Source organism: Chelonus insularis, unplaced genomic scaffold, assembly GCF_013357705.1.
Source record: "Chelonus insularis isolate UGA/USDA-ARS -01 unplaced genomic scaffold, ASM1335770v1 contig_55_pilon, whole genome shotgun sequence".
NCBI lineage: Eukaryota > Metazoa > Arthropoda > Insecta > Hymenoptera > Braconidae > Chelonus > Chelonus insularis.
In genome coordinates this window covers 425725-438211 of record NW_023276643.1, presented here as the reverse complement: position 1 = coordinate 438211, position 12487 = coordinate 425725, and the positions used below count along the sequence as shown (strand labels likewise).

Genomic DNA, 12487 nt, shown 5'->3' with positions numbered 1-12487 from the left:
CGTCATATATCATCAGTTAGTTCAAGTTGGTTCGATCCAATATCTTCGTTACATTGGCACGAACGACGTCAACTCAGACGCTTCACGGCTTCATGAATAGACACACACACAAGACCATTATAAACAATTAAAAACGTGATCTATTTCTTCAATTTAAGTTTTTCTAACGTGATTATACATATTACGCGGACGAAGTCGCTGGTATTTGCTAGTAGTAGAATAGATTCTTGAAATTTTCAATGCTATTGATCAGCAAAAATATGCAATAGAAGAATGGATTTAATAATGCAATATTTCATAGTTGTTATTTGTATATGAATTTTTAAAGCTTAGCGTGATGTCATAATTTATTTAAAAGACATCTAAAATATCACTTCTTTTCAGCATACATCTAGTGTAAAAGCTGAGATGGAGTGAGAGGTTGCTGCATTAAGATATCCCACCTTCCCCTGCTCTAATTGATACTTCACTCAGTAAAAATTAGCTGTATACTTGTATTCAAGTATGTAAAATTTATATTCAATATTCAAAAACTTTTTGTCTCAAGAACATCAAAACTAGCGTTCTTCAGCTCAAGGTATATCTACATATAGAGTGTTCAATGCGTTCGACTCCGTTATTATTGTTTTCATCGTTTGAGAAGCACATCGATTCAATTTTGATGTACATCTTTCTCTTATTAAAAATGTGTTCACTGAATCATCTTTCGGTTAGTAATTATTTGAAATTTATCGAATAAACAGGAGCGTGCAAAAGACTGTGATTTTATATTTTGAATTTCTACGAAACAAGTTTGCTTTCTTGTATTGTATTTTTTGTCATTTTGCTTCGACTATTTAATAAGCCACACGAAAAAATTACAATCTACTTAGTAATTTTTGGAAAAGCATTATTATAACTTGTAACGTGATCAAACTTGTCTTTGTCCAGAGACATCAGTTATTCATGAACCACAAAAGAGTGAACAGCGTACTTATTGTGTCATTATTTCTAGTGAAAAATGTTTATTTCATGTGTATTTTTGCTGAATTTTCAACCAAAAGTAAAGTAATTAATCAGTTTCAATGGATAGCAAGACAATATTGGACTTGTGGGGATTATTGCATTTGGTTCCAGTTTTCGAATGTAAGTTAACCTGTAATTTTTATTATATTATATGTTTATAATATTTTTATGGAATACAACAGTTTAAATGGTTTCATAGGAAGATCATAGAGAATAGTTAGTTGCATTTTATATAAACACTATCATTCATAAGCATCATTTACTTTCAGTGTAAACTTTATTTTTTCGTATGAAATTGATTCAGTTAAATATAAATTTTTTTATACAATTTCCAATTTAAATATCATCAGACATAGGATCAAGAAAACTTTTTTTTTAAATTATAATGATTTTTACGTAATTACTTTTTGTTTAATCAAAATAAATGCTTACTAATTTATAATTTTATTATTTATCATTTTCATCCTTTATAGCACACGGGTTACATCCTTATAATGTAGATTTAAATAATATTAATTTGAACATTATATTCCCAAATGAGAATGATTTTTATCAATTTCAAAATATATTACATGAAACCAGGCTTTTCCTCGAACAAAGTCAGGTATACTTTCTATTTGTAATGTTTTCCTATCACTTATAATTATACCATGCTAACAGAAGAATTTATTACATCACAATTATATTAATAAATCAATTATTATAAAATTTCACATGTATAAAAACTACTTTATATTTAAATATATAATAAAATAGAATATCTAACGATTACGTACATGAAATTCTTCTGACATTAACGTGTTGTATAATTTTATTTATTTTTTGTTTGACTGGAGTTTACTTAAGTTGTGTTTCCAAATAATTAATCCAACGTTGTATTAATATCGCGATTTTATTTTATAGTCAATTGATAGATTCAATACTGGAGCAAGCAATTCTGTAAATATATACCAAGTAGAGCCGAATGTTTCTTTAAATACGGACTTTATTACCTCAGTCAATAAAGAAACACCTGTTTTTTCTGAATTGCAACCTTTACGAGTATCATCCAATAGCGTTAATCAACCTCGTCTTTTGTATCATGTTCTTAACCCATGTCAAGGGGAAGTGTCACTAACTGATAATCATAGCAGTCAACAACTGGTTCAAAAACCATCTGATGCTCTACTAGATTTAAATTCATCAATATTTTCGGATGATGGTGATGAAGATGCTGGTGAAATAATCACCAATGAAGATGTTACTTAATTGGTACGATAATTTATACATATATTTATTTCTAAATAACTTTTAGTTGGAATTATGAACATTCATCGATTCATTATAAAACATAATACGTCATAATGTACGTAATGCTCTAGTAGTTCATCATGAAAATTATTTTAACAACAAAATTTTCAGAATTTAGAAGAAATTTTGAAAGAAACCCCTGAAGGACATGGAATTCTTAGTGCTCATAAGAATGATGGTCAATTAATAAGTAATTCACAACGGAATCAACTTGTTCATCGAATCATTGATCATGAACTCAAGAAAACTATAGCTAAACATGGCGCAAGTTTAGGAGCGTCTCAATTCCCGTAAGGTTTATTTATTTTAATTATAAATTTAATTTTAAAAGTTGCAAAAGCAGACTGTTTATAGTTCGCTTAATTTTACAATTGACAAAAAAACTTTTTTAACATACACCAAAGCTATAAAACATCTTTTTCCTAATGAACGACGTTCTGTTTATTACATTCCTTACTCTGTATCAAGTAACGGTGTAGCAGTTGGTCCTAAGGCTAAACTATACAATCACTACACTTATTAAAAAAACAAATGACCTGACGATTCTGTATCTAAGAAAATAATATCAACAAACACTTCTAAACAACGCGATGAATCTGCAGATGAAAATGTGGAAGGTAATATTTGCGAAATTAATCAAACAAAAGTAATCAAGTGTTATAATATTAATTCATTATGATTTTCAGAAGTACAAAAAAAATTACAATTTTTAAAAACAAATACAGAACCGATGTCCACAATAAAACAATACTGGTCCACGACATTTAAACAGAGACAAAAGTTATCAAAAAAAAGATCAAATTGATGTATTTCAATACTATGAAACTTTTCCATGTCTAAAATCTGACATTGGATATTCATTGGTAAGTTATTTTTCTAAAACAAATAAAATTGCAAATTTTTAATATTCAATTGATGTACAGATTGAACAAGATTTTGCTCAATTGTTTCCTGGTAAGGAAAATGCATTTCTCTCCAATTGGCTGATTATAAAATCTAAACTCATTGATTTAATTAAAAAAAATAAAAAAATTACTTCACGTGAAGACATACTATTAATTTCTAAGATTGATTCAACAAACAACAGTGGTACATAATTCATTTTATTACAATTTAAAAAAGTTTTTTCCTTGGATAAGGTTCACGATTGATTAATATTTTTGGATTGCAGACAATACTGATGCAATAATATTTCACTTTTTACCAACACTTATGTCAAGAGCTTATATAGACCTTCCCACTGATCAACATAAAGTAGTAAAAGGAGCAAAAAGATCCAGAACTATAAAGGAACGTCCTGCAACTCTTCTTGAAAGTCAAGAAACATTTTTATGCTTGTGCCGGTAACTAATATATTCATTCAAAAAATATAGTTATTTATAATAACAACTAACTAAAATAATTCTTTATCTGAAGAATGTGGCTACGATAGATGTGGAGTTGGAAAAAAGAAAGGGACTTTTGAGTGGTCATTAGACACTTCAACCATTGGCAATTCTTGTTGATAGTTCACCCAATGTAGAAGATGCTTATGTTCAAGTAAATGATGTTCGATACCGAACTAAAACTACTATAAATACAATTATTGCTCTTGGAAAAATTTTTTATGCTGTGGACTGTCGTTATCCAGATGCAGCTTTAAATACGTGGTTATTCCTGCAATATATTGGATTTAAAATTACTTCAAATGGAGATGATATACCTGAAACAGTGAAGACTCTGATCCTAGAAATCATCAAGACTCGATAAGTACTGATTGAATTTACATCTGTCTTCTTTTCGAAATATTTATTTTGTGTGGCAAGATTGCGAAATTTTGTTTAAAGTTTAAATTTTATCAGATTTTGTATCACATTCTTATAAATATGAAACGAATATTAAAAAGTTTAAAATTTTAACTACAAAATTTAATATTTTATTTTATAAGTTTACATTCATAATATACAAAATGTTTATTTGTTACGATTGCGGTGAAAAATTTTCAACTGATGATAATTTATTAATTCCTGTAAAAATTGCGCATTTTCATTCTAATATTTTTAGACGTTATGAAAATAATTGTTTGCGAAGTTTTTCCAAGTATTATTGTTTTTGGAAACATAGAAAACGAGATCATCAAGATCCTAATGTAACTCCAAGTGTGCTCTATAATTCTTATATTAATAATCGAGATGCTTCAGAATGTATACCAAAAAAAAATTCTTCTTAGTCCTTTTTTGATAGCGATATAGGCGTTTTTAACAAAATACCTGAGAATAGGGATCATACAATACCAGATGAAAATGAAAAAGATCGAAGTGGAATAGAGGATTCTTTTCAAAAAACATAAAATTTTTCTTTTCGGTCTATTTAATTCTCTTGATCGAGAAAATCCTGAAGTATATCGTCCGGCAATTGAAACATTAAAACAATTAGAAATAAATGGAATAGAAATTAATATAGAAGGTCAGGTGGAAAAAATTTATTTCAAGTTTATTACAATAGTAGGTGATAACTTAGCACTACATCAGCTGTTTAGCTTAGTCCAAAACTTCAATGCAAAAAATTTTTGTCGCTTTTGTTACACAAATCGTAATGATATAGACAACGTGTTCAATGAATATAACTGCATTCTACGTACTAAAAAAAGTTATGAGGAAGACCTTATTGCTAGGGCAAGAGGAATTGTTAAACAATCAGTATTGGAAGATTTGCCAGATTTTTACTTTACAGAGAATGTTGTTGTTGATTTAATGCATGATCTTCTAGAAGGTGTAGCGGAATATGACTTAGGAAACATTTTACATTTTTACATTCATAAAAAAGATCCATATTTTACTCTAAATGATTTTAATTCACTTGTACGTGGTCATAATTATAATGTTAATGATGCACGAAATAAACCATCTAATTTAACAGATGATAATTTATACACCATGACAGCTAGTGAAATGTTTTGCTTAATTAAAAATTTGCTAATGATTATCGGTCATTTAATTCCAGTGTATGATGAACATTGGAAATCAATAAAATTATTAAATCAAATTATCTTTTGTGTTACATCTAAATATCTTCAATTTTAAATGTCATAATTATCTTGATTGTCTTATATCCAAATATTTATTTACGTTACAAGAATTGATTCCTAAATCATTTAAACTGAAGCATCACTTTCTTACACACTATCCTAGAGTTATGAAATTATTGGGTCCGCTTTGGCACGTTGCTTCTATGAATTTTGAAAGAAAGCATAGATCGAGTAAAATTACTGCACATATATCAATAAACCGTAAAAATATCTCTTATACAATAGCTATGAGAGAAAAATTGACTCTAAATTATAGATTTCTAAAAAATAATAGTAATCAGCCAAAAATAATTCTAGGTACTGCAAAGAAAACGTTTATCACCCACGAACTTAAACAAGATCACAATTTTAATTTATGGCTATGTGCTAGTCCTGGTATTGAACGAACATTGCTGTATGTTTGATAGATATCTTACAGAAGTGAGACGTTGAAGCCTTTTATGGTTTTATAGAGAACTAGTATGTCATTATTCTGAACATTTTCAAGCATTTAAAGAACTTCATTGTGAGAATAATTATAAACTATTTTATTGGCATGATATCCGATTCTCGATATTCACACATAGAACACGACTTGGAGATGGGAATATTTATGTTTGTAAGAAATGGTTTTGAATCTATGATTTTATTTTCACTGACAGTAAGTCTTAATAAAATTTTGTTTTAAAGTGAACATTGTTTGTTGTAATTTATTTATAAACCCATATATATATATATATATGTACTTATTGAAGTTTATGAATTTTTATATAATATCTGTACAATTAAAAAGAAATTCTACTCAAAGTTAAGAATTATACACAGAATTGGTTCATACAAATTAATTTATACATAAACCAAATCTGCATATAGTCTTAACATTTAATTTAATTTAGCATTTATTAAATGTTAAAAAGTTAGTAAAATTGTTTCTTAGTTGTACATACTCATCATCTAGTACATAGTAAATATTACGTTATATCTTAAAATATATTTATAAAAGAATTATAAAATTTCTTATAAAAAATTCAATAGCACATTATAGAATTCATCGTACTTTGATTATAAGCTATAAAGTATACATACAATTATTTAGTTAGCATATTGTAATATTTACTAAGTATACAGTAAAAAATTAATAGCAGTAAGGCTAATCTTTTATTTCTTCAAAGTAATCTTTATAAAATACTTTGTCATTTTTTTCAAAAGCATAAAAAAAATTAAATCATTGGAGAAACAATTTTTCTTACATACTTAGTAATTTTTGCATTATCTTTATGTATAAATTTTTATAAACATTTACAAATAATTTTATAAGTTCTAGCTGTTTCTAAATTACAAAGCTAGCACAGCATTTTTTATGTGAAAACCTTATAATTTTTTTTAAAGTTTAAGCCTTCTTTTTTCCGTGCAGCCTTCCCGTGACTCTCCAGTTTTTCAGCATCAGCTAGGCAAGATCTATAGGTCCAGTGCTAACCATAGAGGTCGTTCTAGTTCCACAAGTAATCGCTTGCCCTCAGAGATTTCACTGGTTACCTCAGGGGTTCTTGGTTTCGTCATCATCAGCTTAAGATAACGAGAGAGTAAAGAATTTCCAGGTCCACCTGTGCAGAGCCTCTCGCTCTAGTAAGGATATGTACAATAAAGTATCATCTGGTTCCTCAAGGGCATCGTAGCAGCAATAGTATTTTTTATACTATTCAGTCATCAGCACAATAGTTTACACCGTTGACTGACTTCTAAAAAGCCCCCCGCCCATCGTGGTCTGAAAAAAGATTATTTCATAGATGGGTTTTGTTTCGGCCGAAAATTGAACCCGCTACCTATAGTGCACCAGGCTGGCACGTTACTATTTCGACCATGGTATCGGTAATATTAAGACTTACTTTTGATATTTAAATCCATATTATAATTTAAATCCAATCACTTAATATCATTAATAAAATGATCAATAATTAAAAACATTATTTATTTAAAATAACTCTTATTGTTCACACTTTAATATGTCATAACATTTTAATTGTCGAAACTAAAGTAACAATGCAGTCGTTATAATTGATAAGATTTTGTTGGTAAAGAATGAAAAAAAAAACGCCTTGTCAAATGGATAACTTTTCTATTTTAGGGCGTAAAATGATAAATCCTGATAGTTCATTCAATATCCTACATGATCAATTGATGTTGGAATCATTATGGGAGACAGATTTTCTGATTTAAAAGAGTTATTCTCAATAAGAAAAAAAGTAATAATGAATGTGTTCGTTTAAACTACAATGATAAAGTGTGTATTGTATCTTTACTTCATGAATCATTTGATTCATAAAAATTTAAAAATAAGAGTTGTGTATGTTTTTCTCAAATAATCTTTAATTTTATACTAATATTTATTATTCAACCTGGGAAAACAATTTTAGATATCATTATATCCAAAATTTCAGATCTAATTTGATTTAATTTTATCTGTATTATGAGACTGACAGATGAAGATAAATTTTGATCTAAAGATATCTAAAAATAAATAATTATATCTAAATATGTAAAATTATATCTAAGTAGATTTAATAATATATATTTTGATTTTATCTATTTAGATATGAAAAGATCTGTTAAAATTTTTTTTAATTTTTAAATATACGTTTTGGAGTTCTTAACATCACGTAAAAATCAGAAAAAACAATATTTATTTTGAGAAATATCTCTACTCCACTCTTAGATATTGACAAGACTCTCCAAATTTACGATTATCAGCTAAATATAACTCTTTTAAACAAACAATCTCTATAAATTCAAGTTCACACTTTCTAAAAAATATATTAATAATAATTATAAAAATTTATTGAGTTTTGATATAACTCTTTTAAACAAAATAATGTTCAATGTTCATTGTTAATAATATGAATATTGAATATAAAATGTTATACTTAAGGGTTTAATTAGTGGTCGTTGACCTCGGATTTTTTTCATTTCGTTTAGCTTCACAGTCATGACTATGTCGACCTTTTTTTGAGTCGGGATCTTCCATCCTTTTGATTTCGCTATTTTTTTCATACAATCTATAAAGAAAATTAGAAAAAAAACATATAAATAATATAATATATAATTACATGAAAAAAGTGAATAAATAATGAAATTGAGTATGAATAATCAACCTAGTTAACCAACAAATAATTTATTATTCAATCATGATTAGAATAAATAAAAAAAAATTCAATTAATTGATTACCTGTAATAGCTTTTACGGCTTCGGAGTGGAGCATTTCATGCTTATTTGATTTTATGTGCAACTATGAGTAACAGCCATACTATTGAAATTAATGCTAACAATGAATTAATATACGAAGCCATTCAAATTTTTATCAATATTCATAATGAACTAGATTTTATACTCAAACCATTCAACATTGAATATCATGAACTGTTTCGTCATAATGGAACTGATACAGTTGTATTACATATTTTACCATTTACAGAGAAAAAATAATATTTATATATTAGAAAAAAGGACATTACATGTATATTTTATGTAATTAAAATTTTTAAATATATTTGTAAGCGACCTAATAATTTGAATAAAGTTCTGTGAATACGTGTAATGGAAGAGAATAAATTATTGTGATTTCGAAAATAAAGTTATATAATTTTTTACAGTTTTAATTCAAAGACACTAATTTCCTCGATTTCCTTTTTTCTTATAAAGCATTATCTTTTAAAAATTGATTTGAACAATGACAGTGTCGCCTCAAAACTTATAATATTAAAAGATAAAGAGCGAATGTATTGCATCTTATAATATTAAGATGCAATACATTTGAATTTACATCGATTTATTTATATCTATTAAGATATAATTAGATCTAAATATATCAAAACTTATCTTACTGTACTTGAAATTATATTCCCGAATGTGAGAATTAGTCTAATAATATCTGAATAGATCGAATTATATTCATTAAAGTATAAATATATCTAAATGGATCAAATTACATTTATTAAAGTATAAATAGATCTAGAAATATCTAAAGTTATATTATTATGTCTAACATTCTATATTTCTAAATATATAGGTTAGTCTAAAAATATCTAAGTTAATCTTATAATATCTATGTAAGTATACTGAGATCTAATAAAATCAAAATTTATCGTGTTTGATCTGATGTTATATATTTTTGTATTTTTTATTATGTCTAATAATATCTATTTAGGTCTAGTTATATTTAAATAAATATAATTATATCTAAAAGTCTTGTAATCCATATCTTTTTTTATAAATTTATGTCTAATTGTATCTAATTGTGTCTAATAATATTTAAAATATTTTTCCCAGGAAGAAACAAAAATTCGAGTGTATTTAGTGTTGATAAATCAATGTATATGTGTAAGTGGCTGTGTTACACTGATATACGAGTAATATATTTATATACAGAGAACATTATACTCGCGGTGATATTCTAGTGTTTACATTCTCTCATCCAGTAACGCCAAGTGTATCGAGTAGGTGTGTGTGTGTGTGCATTTAACATTATAGTTCATTTGTGTTATTGTGACTTACCAGTTTGTGCGTGTCTAATTTTTTCGTCTTAACATTGAGAAATACAGTAATGAGTTTGATTATGATTATTGAAGAGTGTTAAAATAAAAACCTCGTGTATTGAATAATTTGAAGGAATAAAAAAAGTAAGTAAATAGTAAAAAAATAATTGTAATACTGATACTTATTATAGCAAGAATAACAGCTCTCTAATAATTGTGATTATTTTCGTTAATATTTAATTGATTTGACAATGAAGATAACAAAAGATTGGCAGTTTTTTTTTTTAATGAAAATAATGGAAATATTGAGAGAAATATTATACAAAACATGCATGTAGAGATTTCTAAACAAACATCCTATAAATTAAAATCATTTATTTTGTAGAATAACTTGAAAAAATCAAAATTACTCGATCTGTTACATCTATTATCGATAACTCTCTTTTTTCACATATAAACGATTATTGGAGTTCTGTTAATTTTTAAAAATAAAAAAAACATTTTTGATTAAATTTATGAATATGATTAATATATATCGAGGTGGAGGATAATCGAACGAATAAACGTTATGCTGTTGTGGGATTCTTACCAAAAAATACTGATGGTACAAATCAAATTGGCTTGGTACCATCGAGCTGGATCACACAAGATGGTGAAGAATTATTCTCGTTTTACTCACCTGCTGATGATTATCATACACTTAACAAGTATGTACGAGAGTTGCGGGATGCAAAAGACAGTTGGCTGAAATATCTAGTAGAAATTCTATCTTATGCAGGTAACTAATATATATTTATTTTATTTATATATATTTATATATTTATCAATATATATTTATCATTTTATGAGAAGAATAATTGATGATTCGATTAAAACAATATTATGAAGCTTTGTTAATAATTATGCTTGAATTGAAAACTATTCGCAAGGAAACAGACGTTTAAATCGTGCCTTCACAACCATTGAGAATAGAAGCATTGATGATGATTCCAACAGAACAATTGTAAAGCCACCAGTAATATCACAAGCAAGTATTCTTGAAGAAATGGGAAAAATATCACCAATGCACAAAGACAATTTTTCAACTAGTTCAATGGAGGAAAACAAACAAAAAAATAATGGTAAAGTATTCTCAGTTATTTAAAATTTCATAAGTAATAAATTAAATTTACAGAAGTGATGTTATCTGATCCATTAAGACCGATTGCTGAAGAAACGGGGGGAGTTATTGACTCAGGTAAATTTATATTTATTTTATGTGTAATATTTGCTGCGTAACTTCGGCGTTCTCTACTCAATGAGAAGGAAAGCTTGCAGTATGATTTGAAGAAATATGTCGATAAAATAAAAATTACGTTAATAGCCAACAAAGTAGCCACAGATCCTTAACAAAGTGCTTCAAATGCAGTCGAAACGTTAAATGTCGAGCTACCATTAAAAAATCTTGAGGAATTTCAAGAGTTTGATGCTGATTTAAAAAACACAGCATCAAAAACGAGGCATTGGTAAATATTATACACATTGTTATACTATATTACTATTCTAACGATGAAATTGAATTTGCATTGATTAAATATCATAACTATTTTTCGCTAAAGTTTTTCCGGATCAAAATTTTTGAAGAAAAAACGGCTAAGAAATGTATAAGTAAAATGGCATCTACATTGATGATAAAAAATATTGAAAAACACTACTCTGGAACTGGCAAAAAAATGAAAGGCGTGGAAAAACTTAATTTCAGCGCAACAGAAACATTTAAGTGTGTGGAAGGTATGACAAACGATATTTACTCTAACATTTACATAAAATTTTTTTGTAATTGTGTTTTTTAACTCATTAAATTATTTTTTTGTTATATTGCAGATGTAGTAAAAGAAAAACTAGGTGATTGTGAAGAGTGCAAAAATTTCGCTGGAAAAGTTGGGCGGTGATTTTCAGGGCAAGGAGACCGGAAACATGGTCAGAAAGAACGATCCTTATCTGTATAATATTGTAAAATGTATGAATGTCTCCATCTATGGATTGATTGACTAACGACAGTTTGTTAGTTAACGACGATTTGATTGTTTATAGCAACGAGGAGAGAGTTTGTTTATCTCTAGTTTAGGACTAAGACTAGCTACTTTTTGACGTCTTGTCTTTGATTCTGTATTTGAATCTGTCACTTTAAATAAACTAAATTTTAATATTAGTGGTTCTCATTCTATTATTTTACATTTGGTGTCAGAAGTGTTTCGTCTCACGTGTCGAGATATTCTATTTGTATGTTGTGATATTTTTAAAGTTTTGAAATATGTCAAGAACACCGAACCATCGTCAAACGAGGAGAGAAACGAGGAGAACTCGTTTTGAAGATTGTCTTGAAAAAGATAATTCTTTTAATGGTGGATTATTGGCTTTGAAAATGCGAATGAACAGATTAAAGGAACAATTATCGCAAAACAAATTAGAAATGTATGGCTTATTTCAAAATTTCATGAGAGACATAACATCTCTAGATATTAATAATAATTTCAATTCTAATAATAATAATAATAATAATAATAATAATAATAATAATGGCTGCATATTCTGTGGTGCGATATACACCCAGAGTTACAACATCTAACGCAGACA

At 27.3% G+C, this 12487-nt stretch overlaps 1 protein-coding gene and 1 long non-coding RNA gene across 2 annotated transcripts in view; both read left to right on the top strand.

Annotated features, from left to right (window-relative positions):
* Positions 1-12487, top strand: part of KaiR1D (Kainate-type ionotropic glutamate receptor subunit 1D) — a 472789-nt gene that overhangs the window by 300977 nt on the left and 159325 nt on the right. The gene's annotated exons all lie outside the window — the stretch shown is intronic.
* On the top strand, positions 11276-11943 carry LOC118070181 (uncharacterized). The gene is made up of 3 exons (XR_004690730.1): positions 11276-11376; positions 11470-11641; positions 11735-11943. It is a non-coding gene; the product is annotated as an uncharacterized lncRNA (long non-coding RNA).